The 13,204-nt window shown below is 40.7% G+C and overlaps 1 long non-coding RNA gene across 1 annotated transcript; it reads right to left on the minus strand.

Annotated features, from left to right (window-relative positions):
- Positions 1-2,649: 2,649 nt before the first annotated feature.
- Positions 2,650-13,181, minus strand: LOC309797864. The gene is made up of 3 exons (XR_014292831.1): positions 13,046-13,181; positions 4,966-5,099; positions 2,650-3,702 (listed from the first exon to the last, which is right to left on the minus strand). It is a non-coding gene; the product is annotated as an uncharacterized lncRNA (long non-coding RNA).
- Positions 13,182-13,204: the final 23 nt, after the last annotated feature.

The following is a 13,204-nucleotide window of genomic DNA, read 5'->3' on the forward strand; positions in this document are numbered from 1 at the left end:
AGATGCAGAACCGCCACAAGAGAGCATTGCAATTGTTCAAACTTTCACTGATGATGAACTGGGATGGTGTACCAGTGGAAGGAAGTGCACCAGGGTGTAGTATATGAGGTATCTGAGAAATATGGGGAAGTAGTAATTATAGAGACAATGACATTGGATGGCTCTTGCTGGAGGCAATTAATGAAAGACCAAGGATGATTAATTAAAGACTAAATGTGAAAACTAATGGACCTCCTCAGCAGCATATTCAGAAACTCTCTTCTGCAGTGGAAGGGCAGGAAAAGCTGAGGCTCAGGCCCAGGATATAATCAGAAGAATAGCAAAGTTCAAGAATGTTAAGTTGCCAAGCTAGCCAAGTCTGTTAAGCAACATCAGGGCCCTGACTGGGAAAATATTGGACCCTCAGAAATGAAGACCTCTGGGTAGAAATATATCTGGGTTGATACATTCAGAATTCGAAACCCCAGACTTCCTCAAACCCTCTGAATCTATAGAAGAGGCCCACTCCTTAAGAATTAATGCTTTCCTCTGGCTTGAAGATGATTAAGAAGCCTCTGACCTTTAAGACCACATGCACACTCCCTCAAGATCTGCCTTGCCACCCCACCTAGCCACCAGATCCATAACTAAAGTTACAATATAAACCAACAGGAAAGTGTTGGGGCTGCTAAGGAGGAAAGGTGAAGGTTTCTGCAGAGCTTAGCTGACATGCACCTCAGAAGCCAAGAAAGTGTCTATGTGCCTTAACTCTAAGAGTGCTAGATCAAGGGATGGAGGAAAAACAAAGTTGGATAAGGAAGTGTTTATCAATATGGAAGTGTTAGGGGAACCACTGACCAAAACCACCTGCCCTGGCCAGGCATGAGAGTAACCACTTGCATGAGTTATCTTACAACAGGAGGTCCTGGTAAGGAAGGACCTTACCACTGACAAGCTACCACTGACTGGAAGAATTCGGGAAAGGCCAAAGGAGAGAGGAGACGCCAGTTCATGTCCCAGTATCCTTCTTGCTGGAACCCATCCTGGCTGAGCAATGTGCGCACCACCACGAAGGACCCTGAGTCAGAATGACTGGCCAGAGGCAACCTGGAAACTAACCCCATTACCCCTGAGACTATGGGCCACGTGGCAGAGCAGTTCTCCTGGGTTCCCTTACCCTGCTGCTCTCTGCCTGGGTGCCCTCTCCCAATAAAGTCTCTTGCTTTGTCAGCACGTGTATCTCCTCAGACAATTCACTTCTGAGTGTTAGAGAAGAGCCCACTCTCGGGCCCTGGAAGGGGTCCCCATTCCTGCAACAGAAGTACTCTTCTGGGATAAAGGTTTTATCACCCTGGCAAGAACTCCGGGAGAGGTGTTGACATGCTTCTAGAATGGCTCTTAGAAGTTTGGAAAAAGTGACAGCTCCTCTTAAGTAGAAATGCTAGAACTACTATGGCAGGCAGTGGAAAAGGGGTCAAAAAGTTTAAGGAAGTTAGCATGCTAGAATGGACAGTTTGTGTAAGCCCTAAAAACCTACCAAATGACTTTGGTCCGAAGGCAGGCCAAAGCCATGAAGAATACACTGGTAAGAGGGACAGCATCTCTGAGCTATCAGTGGTAGCTCTCCTCTAAAGGGTAGAGGTGATGGTTGAATGTTGTTACAGAATTGGGTTCACAAATAGCAATGGGAATGATGGGGGAGGGGGTCCCAAAATAATAGAGGACAGGTGGAGGTGTTTAGCCATCAGAAGCCAGGTAGTACAATTATCATAATGAGGAAGGTCAGAATGGAATGCAGGGCAAAGTTATAGAGTGGCATCTTCAGAGGTAAGATAGTTGGTAACAGTTCTGCACCCAGTTCCATTGTGTGTTGGAGGGGGTGGGGTTAGCAGGGTAGGGGTGAGGAATTTCCCCACACCAACCAGAAAGTTTCTGACACCAGCTGGGTGTCCTACAATTCAACTCAATTCTGACACTATCTACCTGGAGCTAGCATCAGATTCCACAGGTTAAAGGCTCAGTCCCACAAGGCTTCCCTCCACTTCAGATGCCAATCGCAAACCTAGGTTGTTACCTGTGCTTCTGACCGACTGGCTGTAAATTGGAGCTTCCAATGACCACCTCTTCAGGTTCAGTTAATTTGCTAGAGCAATTCTCAGAACTCAGAGAAACATTTCACTTACCTGATCACCAATTTATTATAAAAGGGTGTAACTCCAGCTAGATGAAGAGATACACAAGGTGAGGTCCCGAACAAAGGAGTCTCTGTCCTCGTGGAGTTTGGGGCCTGGCACGGTGGCACATGGAAGCTTCTGGTTCCCCAACCTAGAAGCTCTCTGAACCCTGTCCTTTGCGGGTTTTTTGAAGTCTTCATTACATAGGTATGATTGATTAAATCATTGGCCACTGGTAATTGAATTTAATCCCTAGCCCCTCTCCCATCTCCCTTCCCTGGAGGTCAGGGGTGGGACTGAAAGTTGCAACCCTTTAGTTGGCTCCAGTATCCTTACCTGAGCCAGTTTTCAGGCCTGGAACCCACTGACTAAAAGAGAGGTTAGGTGCTCTGGAGTAAGACCCTGTGACACCATGTTAAGTATATATAGCACTGATTCCTCTAATGCTTACCCAAAGGAACTGATGGCCGTTAACTCAGGTACTATATCCTGGGGAAAGGAGAGTATTCAGACATTTCAAAGACAGTCAGTTACAGGGTCTAATTAACTTTGATACATGGAGATCCAAAGCATCATCATGGCTTCCCTGTTAGTGGGGCATTAGGTGATCAGGTATTAAATGGAATATTGACCCAGCTCACAGTGGTCATTTTTCCAGTCCCTAAATGTGTAATTAGAATGGACATAATTCGTAGCACAACCCCACATTGGTTTCTTGACCTGTGTGATAGGAGCTATTGCAATGGGGAAGACCAGGTAGAGACTTCTAAAGCTACCCACCCCCATCTGCCAACAAATCAAAAACATTTCATCCTGGGGGGGATGTCAGAGATTAGTAGTGCCTTTAGAAACCTGAAGAATGCAGGGATACTAGTCCCCAGTGTGTCTCCATTTAATTGACCAGTCTGGATCTTGCAAAAACCAGATGGATTCTGGGGGGTGACAGTAGACTATCACAAATTCAACGAAGCAGTAGTTGTACTTGCAGCAGCTATGCCAGATACAGTACTTTTGCTGGAGCAGAGTTACACAGCTTCAGGTATGTGGTAGGCAGGAACTGAGCTGGCAAATGCTTTCATTTCCATCCCTATCAAAAAGGAGAATCAGAAACAGGTTATGTTCTCTTGGAACGGATAACAGTATACATTTAGTCTATTCTCAGGGCTATGTTAAATCTTCTACCCTCTGCCATAATATAATCTGAAGACACTTGGACTAGCTGGACATCTCACAGAATATCACAGTGGTCCACTGTATCGATGGATCATGAGCCTGCATCCAGGCCCCCATGTCATGTGCCACTGATGAACTGACATCTCTCCCTCAGCTCAAAACTATGGCCATATGGTGGGGGTAGAGAGTGTTCTTTATGACTGACAAAGCAGGCATAAGATCAAGCTGGGTTCATAGGTGGATTGGCCTCTTATACAGGTTCAAGTCAAAAATGGATGGCAGCTGCACTGAGGTGCCAATCAGGGGTAGCCTTGAAAATAGCTGTGAGAGGAAATCCAATGAGCAGAGCTTCAGGTGGCGTACCTGGTCATTTACCCTGTGTAGAAAGAGAAGTAGCCCAAGGTTAGGATATACACAGTTCCATGGGTAGTGGTAAATGTTTTGGTAAGTTGATAAGGGGCCTAAAATAGAAAATACTGGAAGATTGGGGAGTAAGAAGTCTGGGGTAAAGGCACATGAATCAGCCAATGAGAGAAGATGCAAAGTGTGAAAATCTTTGTGTCAAATGCCAATGCCAAATCAGAAAGCATCCAGTACAGAAGAGGCACTAACAACCAGGTAGATTAAATGACGGGCAGGTATTAGTCAGCCTCTGTCATGGGCTACCCTAATGAGAGCACAATGAACTAACGGAGGAGTAGCCATAACGGCAGAGAGGGAGACTATGCATGGGTTCCCACTGACCAAGGCTACTTTAGCTACTGATGTTGCCAAATGTCCTATATGCTAGCAACAGAGCTCACTGCTGTGCCACTGATATGGCACCATTCTTCAAGGAGACTTTGGTGGCAGGTTGACTATATTAGGCCCCTTCCATTCTGGATGGGCCAGAGATTTGTTCTAACAGGAATAGACATGTACTCTAGGTATGTATTTGACTTTCCTACCCACGGGGCCTCCAGCAACATCAGTATCTAAGGGCTTACAGAATATCTGATCCACCAACATAACTTCATATATAACATTGCATCAGACCAAAGGACCCACTTTATAGCAAGGAGATTCAGCAGTGGCACATGACGATGGGATCCACTGTTGATCCTAGGTGCCACCAACATGACAGAATGATAGAAGGGTCTATCGAAGGCACAGCTGAGGTACAAGCTTGGATATGATATATGGAGGTTGGCACACCAACTGCCAGGATGCAGTATACATGCTAAATCAGTAAGTTCTATATCGTACTGTGCCCTTAATACGTGGAGAATATATGGGCCCAGGAACCAAGGAGTGGAAGTAGGCTAGGACACACTTAACATCAAGCCTACTTGGGGAATTTGTGCTTCCTATCCCTGCAACTGTGTTTTGCAGATTTAGATGTTATGGTACCCTTGGGGAAATGTTTCCACCAGGGGACACAGTAAGAATCCTATTGAACTTTAAGCTATGGTTCTCATCATTCAGGCACTTTAAGCCCTTTGTGCCAAGGGATGAACAGTCAATAAGAAGTAATCATCTAGGTGGGGGAAATGGACCTGATCATCAGGAGGAGAGAGGGCTGCTGCTATACAATGGGGACAGGGAGGACTATCTTTGAAATCCAGATGACCTACTGAGGCTTCTCTTAGTACTTCCTTACCCAGTTTTGATGGTAAATGGATAAAGTTAGCAGTTAGGCCCGAGAAGTGCATGGTAACCAGGGGCTCAGATCCTCATGGTTGAAGATCTGGGTCAATCCTCCAACTAAGCCATCTAGACCAGTAGCGGTGTTAGCTACGGATGAGAGAAAACTACATTGATAACAAAGGAGGAATTTGATGAGTTTTGATTATATCTTGTTACCAGTTGCAAGAGAAGCAGCTGCAGTTCATTCCACTGACCCTCCCCTCATAAGTTTTCCCTAAGAACCCTCCAGTGTCCTGAAAAAGCTGCTTCCAGAATGTATATGAAGCAAATGGATCTAAGAGGCACAAAGGTGGACTATTATGGATGCTGTGCTGTACTGTGTTGCCCAGATTCCCCCTTTAGAACTGGAGGACTTATTCCTCCAGCTACTGGGAAGGTTGGCTGATAGCTACAACTTAAGATTTAGAAGCCACATCATCCAAGGTCATGCTCCTTTCCCAGGAAGGCTCACAGCCAAAGACTCATCTATGTGGGGGTATAAAGGTTCGGACCTCATGCTCCACTTGGGACAACTCTGAAGGGACAACTGCTTCAGAACTCTCTATGGTGTCACACGAAGACAGCATATTGTGATTCCATTGCAGCTCAGTTTATTCCTGTCTAATCCTGCTTCCTTCCAATCCTCCACAGGCATTGATCCGAAGGACACTCCCTGATAAATTTCCTCTATGGGTCTGCGTCTCATAGGACACAACTCATAGGAATTATCTTTATAGCATTTTACTTCTGGTGATAGTTGTTAAGTTATACCCTAATCCTTCCATTAATAAATCTGTGATTATGTAACAGGAACTTTGCGAGTTTTTATGCCCAGTAGGACATTACTGTCATGAGACCTATCTTTTGGGTCCCCAAAAATACATAGAAAAAATAAGGCATGGTTTAGAAAAATATACATACTGTTTTGCATTTTCTAGTTAAGTGATAAGTTTTACACATTTGAAGAAGGGGTAGATAGTCTAGGCTGATTTTTATTTAAAAAAATGACACTTTTACTAAGAAAGATCTTAAACTTGCCGCAAAGAAAATGTAGAATATTTCTATTTTTAGAGAGGTAATTAGACTAATAAAAAAAGTACGAGCTTTAGAATTTCAAAGTCCTGGCTTAAATACCAATTTCACTCTTTATTAGCTTTGTAACTTAAAGCAAGTTACTTAATTTTGCTAATATTGTCTATGGAGGACAATGTTGTGAAGGGGTTAATTGTGTGGCCTCCAAAGCCAGATCACCTGGGTTCAAAGCTGTCACTTACTAACTAGGTAACATCAGATGAGTTAACGCATTTAACCTCTCTGTACCTCAGTTTCCTCCTCTTTAAAATGAAGATGATGATAGTGACTATCTTATAGGTTTGTTGAGATTAAATAAATTAATGTATGTAAAGTGCTTAGAACAATGTCATTGAGTGATGAATAAACTTACAAGCTGTTATCATTACCTGTACTACAGGTTAACAATATTTGCCCATAGTGTTGTGGTAAAGATTAAATGAGGCAATACATGTGATACGATTAGCTCAAAGCCCCTAAAAACTTGTAATCATGAACATGTGTTATAGCTACTTCATAAGGTTGTTTTAAAGATTCCTGGCATGGCCAGGTACTGTGCTAGGCATTGAAGATACAAAGGGGGAACAAAGACACACCAGACAGCCTTTGTGCTTGAGCTTAGAGCCTTAACAGGGATCAAGTGAGAGTGAATGTAATATGTTAGTCTTGCCTGGCACAAAGGAAGGTAGATAGAAGTAAATATTCTTAGGCACATAGGGGAAATAGTATATAACCCATGTTCTTTCTCATTCTTACTCTTTTACCTTTTGGGTTCTATTTATCAATCAATCATTTGCCATAATTATAAAGTTTGAAGGAAGGGAAGGGGTTGGGCTTCTTTCAGTTTGTACTTTTTGTACCTCTCTAACTCACAGTCACTTTTTCTCATATTGTACAATCAACAAAAACCTACTAAGGACCAAGACACCAGGAATAAACAGTTAAGACTACTCACGATGTAGGGGGGGAAACAAATAACTAATACATTACATTATAGATTTTTTTCCAATTTATAATAGTTATAAACAAAATGCTAATACAACAAAGAGAAAGGGATGATTGATTTTGCAGAAGCTTTTTGTCTCCATTCCCTCAGCACGTAGTCTATTTTACCACTCAAATCACTGCTTAAAATATTAATACAATTGATCTTTCAGAATTCTGTTTGTCTTCTTAGGTATATACTAAACCAGGGTTTCTCAGCCTTGTCATTATTGACATTTTGGACAGGATATTTCTTTGTTGTAAGGGGCTGTCCTGTGCATTGTAGGATGCTTAGCAGCATTTCTGATCTTAGTAGCACTCACCCAGACTTGACAATCAAAAGTGTCTCCAGACATTGCCAAATGCCCATTGCCCCTCTTGAGAACCACTGCACTAAATCAATGATTATTTGTGGACTACAGTCTTATTAGTTATGTTCTCACCTTATAATGGAATAGTAATTATTTATCATTTATCATTGGTACATAGGAACTAGGGACTTTACTATCATGATCATTCAGCCACTTGATATGTGATTTGATATAAAGGAAATTACATCAGTGATTTATGCACAAATCTACATTTTTAGATGTTTATATGTTGATTACTGGATGTTTTGTTTCTTTATCTTCACAAGGACAACATGCTATTAAAATGGGACTGTCAGAGAATAAGAAAGAGCTCTTGGAAATCAAAAATATAATAGCATCTAATGGTTATCTATTGCTGTGTGATAAATCACCTCAAAACTTAGTGGCTTAAGACAAGAATAAACATGTATTATTTCAACTAGAGTTGCTATATGATCCAGCAATCCCATTCCTGGGCTTATATCCAGAAAAAACTATAATTCCAAAAGATACATGCACCCCTATGTTCATAGCAGCACTATTCACAATAGCCAAGACATGGAAACAACCTAAATGTCCATCGACAGAGGAATGGATAAAAAAGATGTGGTACATATATAAATGGAATATTACTCAGCCATTAAAAAAAGAATGAAATAATGCCATTTGCAGCAACATGGATGGACCTAGAGATTATCATACTAAGTAAGTCAGACAGAGAAAGACAAATATATGATATCACTTATATATCAAATTTAAAATATTACACAAATGAACTTATCTATGAAACAGAAAGAGACTCACAGATATAGAGAACAGACTTGTGGTTGTCAAGGTTGGGGGTAGGGGAGGGATGGACTGGGAGTTTGGGATTAGCAGATGCAAATTATTATGTATAGAATGGATAAACAACAAGGTCCTACTGTATAGCACAGGGAACTGTATTTAATATCCTGTAATAAACCATAATGGGAAAGAATATGAAAAAGAATATACATATATGCATAACTAAATCGCTTTGCTGTACAGCAGAAATGAACACAACTTGTAAATTAACTATACTGCAATAAAATAAATTTTAAAAAATAACATGTATTATTTCATAGTTTCTATGGATCAGAAATTTGGAAGTGGATTATCTAGGTGGTTGGGGGGGGGTCCCTCATAAGATTGCAGTTAGAATGTTAGCTGGGGCTGCAGTCATCTGAAGATTTGACTGGGGTGGGAGGGTCACCTTTCTAAGATGGCTCAAACACCTGGCTGGCAAGTTAGTGCTGGCTGTTTACAGGAGGCCTCAGCTCATTACATGGGCCTCTCCATTGGATTACATGACATGACTGCTGACTTCTCTCAGAGTAATTGATCCAGAAAAGAGCAAGTCAGAAGCAGGCTTAGAAGTCATACATCATCACTTCCACCTTACTCTGTTGGTCATACAGACCAACCTTGATAGAATTTGAGAAGGGACTTACACAGACATATGGATCGTTGGGGAGCATCTTAAAAGCTGTCTACCATAACATAGTAATAAAAAAAAGTTCTAAGAGCTGGAACATAAAATCAGGGAAAATCACCTAGAAAGGAGAACCAAAAGACAAATAGATGGAAAATAAGAAAGAAAAAGTAAGACAATGACAAAATCAATCAGGAAGCCCAATATGACTAATAGAAGACTCAGGAAAAGAGGAGAGAAAAGAGAAGGGAGGACATTATCAAAGAAATTTAACAAGGTTGTAAGTTATAAAGTCAACATAGAAAAGCAATCTCTCTCTCTCTCTCTCACACACACACACACTCAAGCATTGAACAATTGGAAAATGAAATTTTAAAATTCCATTTACAATATTATTAAAAATATAAATGCTTAGGAATAAATTTAACAAAAGATGTGTAAGCTCTCTACACTGAAAATTACAAAGCATTGCTGAGAGAAATTTAAAAAGACCTTAATAAATAGAGAAATACACCACGTTCATGGATTGCAAAGCTCAGTATTGTTAAGATGTCAATTTTCCTCAAATAGAGCTCAATCAATTCCAATAAAGATCACAGCAGCTTAAAAAAAAGTGGATTAACAATTAAAAAATTTATATGGAAACACAAAAATCTTAGAACCAAAACATTCTTGAAAAAGAACTAATTTGGAGTAACTACACTTCCTTACTTTCAAGGCTTACTATAAATCTATAGTAATCATGACAATGTGGTTTGTATAAAGACAGACAAACAGATCAATGAGACAGAATTAAAAGTCCAGAAATAAATCCATAATTATATAGTCAATAGATTTTTGACAAAGGCACCAAAGCAATTTAATGGGGAAAGGAAATTATTTTCAACAAATGGTGCTGGAACCATGTGGACAAAAATAAGCCCTCAAATCTTACCTCACATTATTTGCAAAATTTAATTCAAGATGAATCACATGCCTAAATGTAAAAGTCAAAATTCTCAGGTCATCCAAAAACATTATTAAGAGAATAAATAGTGAAGCTACACACTGGGAGAAAATATTTGCAATTAATATATCTGATACAGAACTTGTATCCAAAATATTTAATAAACTCAATAATAAGACAAACATCCTAGTGAAAAATGGAAAAGTATTTCCACTTTTTCCTGTTTATTGAAGTACAACTGACTTACAGTATTAGTTTCACGTAAAGAACACAGTGATTTCTTATTTTTATATATTTTATCTATACATTATAATGCTGACCTGAGCATCAGCAATAATAGAGATAAACTTTAAAACATGTATAAAGATGTTGTCCCACGTACACACAAAAAGCACATTTAACCATAGTGTAGGGCTAATCCACAGATCACTGTTTTCACAGAAATTTCTGCTTTATAAACTTTAGGATTTTTTTGTTTTCCTTCCTTCTACTTTCTTAGAGTGTAATTTGCTTTTGTGGGGGGGGGTAACAAAACACATAAAATATACCATTTTAACCATTTTTAAGTATACAGTTCAGTAGTGTTAACTATTTTCACAGTGTTGTAAAACAGACCTCCAGAACGTTTTCATCTTGCAATCTGAAACTCTGTTTCAGCAACTCCCCTTTCTTCTCCCTTCAAATCTCTAGTAACCGGCATCCTATTTTCTGTTTTATGAATTTGACTACTTTAGGTAACTCATATAAGTAGAATCATACAGTATTTGTCTTTTTGTGACTGGTTTATTTCTCTTTTTTTGCCCGTGCCGTGAGGCATGGAGGATCTTTGTTCCCTGACCAGGTATCAAACTCATGTGCCCTGCAGTGGAAGTGTGGAGTCCTAACCTCTGGGCCACCAGGGAAGTCCTGTGACAGGTTTATTTTACTTAGCATAATGTCCTTAAGTTTCATCTATGTTGTAGCATATGACAGGATTTTCCTCCTTTTAAAGATTAAAATTCGGGCTTCCCTGGTGGCGCAGTGGTTGAGAGTCCGCCTGCCGATGCAGGGGACACGGGTTCGTGCCCCGGTCCGCGAAGATCCCACATGCTGCGGAACGGCTGGGCCCGTGAGCCATGGCTGCTAAGCCTGTGCGTCTGGAGACTGTGCTCCGCAACGGGAGAGGCCACAACAGTGAGAGGCCCACGTACAGCAAAAAAAAAAAAAAAAAAAAAAAAGATTAAAATTCATCTGTCCGTGAACATTTATGTTGCTTCTATCTCTTGACTATTATGAATGAACAGGAACGTTCATACGTGCTGTGAATGTGAGTATGCAAATACCTCTTTGAGATCCTACTCTCAATTCTTTTGGATATTCACCCAGAACTGGGATTGCTATTATCATATGGTAGTCCTATTCTTACTTTTTTGAAGAAACTCCATACTGTTTTCCACAGGGGCTGTACCATTTTGCAATCTCACCAACAGTGCATAAGGGTTCTGATTTCTCCACATCTTCACCTACACTTTTTTTTTTCCAAATATTAACCATCCTAATGAGTGTGAGTTGACATCTTGTGGTTTTGACGTGCACTTCTCTGATGCTTAGTGATGCTGAGTATCTTTTCATATGCTTGTTGGACTGCTTAATCAGTTTGATTTTTTTGTTACTGAGTTGTAGGAGTTCTTTATTCTGTGTATCTTATCACATATATGATTTGCAAATATTTTCTCCATTCCATAGGCTGCCTTTTCACTCTGCTGTGTCCTGTGATGCACAAAAGTTTTTTTTTTTTTGGCCGCACAGTGGGGCATGTGGGACTCTTAGTTCCCTGTGCCCCCTGCAATGGAAGTTTTTAAGTTTGATGTAGCCCCATTTGTCTATCTTTGCTTTTGTTGCCTGTTCTTTTGGTGTCATAAACAAGAAATCATTACCAAGAGCCATGACCTGAAGATTTTCCCCTATGTTTTCTTCTAGGAGTTTTATAGTTTTAGGTCTGATGTTTAAGTCTTTAATCCATTTTGAGTTAATTTTTGTATATGGTATAAGATAATGGTCCAACTTCATTCTTTTGCACATGGATACCCAGTTTTCCCAACACCATTTGTTGAAGAGGCTGTCCTTTCCCCACTGAGTCATCATTGCACCTTTGTCAAAGATCATTTGACCATATATGTGAGCGCTTTTTATTTTTTAAATAGACTTTATTTTTCAGAGCAGTTTTAGGTTCATAGCAAGTACAGAATTCCCATGTATCCCCTGCTCCCCTCCACCTGCTAAATATGCTTTTAACTTCCTGAGGCGAACACAAATTGCAGATTTTAAACCTTTCTTCTTTTCAAATACATACATTTAATGCTACAGATCTCCCTCTGAACACTGCTCACTGCATCCCATCAATTCTATGTTGTATTTTCATTATCCTTTAGTTCAAACTATATAAAAATTCCCACTGAAATCTTCTTTGACATAGAGGTTTAGAATTATGTTGCTCACCTTCCAAACATTTGTGGATTTTCTGGCTTTTTGTTATTTCTAGTTCAATTCTGCTGTGGCTAGAGACCAAACTCTAATTTTAAGCCTTTTAAATTTGAGACTCGCTTTAAGACCCTGCCTCACAAACTTGATGCTGTTTTGTTATGATGGGAAAACCGGTAGGTTCAGACTCATTTTTTTCTGCTTTGGTTATGTATAGAGTGCACTGCGGTGGCTCAACGCTAAGTTTTGAGATCTTAAAACAGTATTCCTAACACACCACTGTAAAGCAATTATACTCCAATAAAGATGTTAAAAAAAAAAAAGAAAAAAAACCCCAGTATTCCATTCAGGGTCCCGTCCTCTAGGCTTACACCACAGTGATTAGACTGCGGTTAAAGACAGAGTACTTTTGAGCAGCATCATTGCGCTTTTCAGGAACTCCTTCCACCCCTCACGGAATGGCAGGGCGGTACAAGTGATTTCTCAGTCCTCCACAGCTAAGGGGCGGATAGTTCAGGAACTATCTGTGTACTTTACGAGGCAACGGATATAGTACCCTTTTTTTTTTTGGTCTCCTCATAGGTGACAAAGCTTCTGAGTTCTCAAATCTCAGAAGCTGAGGGAAAGAAAGGAAGTTGGGTAGAGTTCGAGAATGGTGGCAGAATGCCTCATTCCCGAATTGAGAGAGCACGTCTCTTGCGAGGCCTAACGAATCAGGGCCTCGGGTAACAGCGCCCCTTCAACTCCTCGGCCTAGTAACCCACCCGCAGACATGGCCTCCCGCACGAACCTTTTCTTTCCTCCTTTCTTCTTTCCCAGCTGCTCAAACTTCCACTAGAAGTGGAACTGGGTGTGGCAAAAAAGCCCGTCAGCGAAGCGCCGGTCAGCGAAGCGCCCGTCAGCGAACCGCCCGTCAGCGAACCGCCCGTCACGTGACAGACAAGAGAGC

Source organism: Mesoplodon mirus (genome assembly GCF_964341445.2).
Source record: "Mesoplodon mirus genome assembly, chromosome: 2".
Taxonomy (NCBI): Eukaryota; Metazoa; Chordata; class Mammalia; order Artiodactyla; family Ziphiidae; genus Mesoplodon; species Mesoplodon mirus.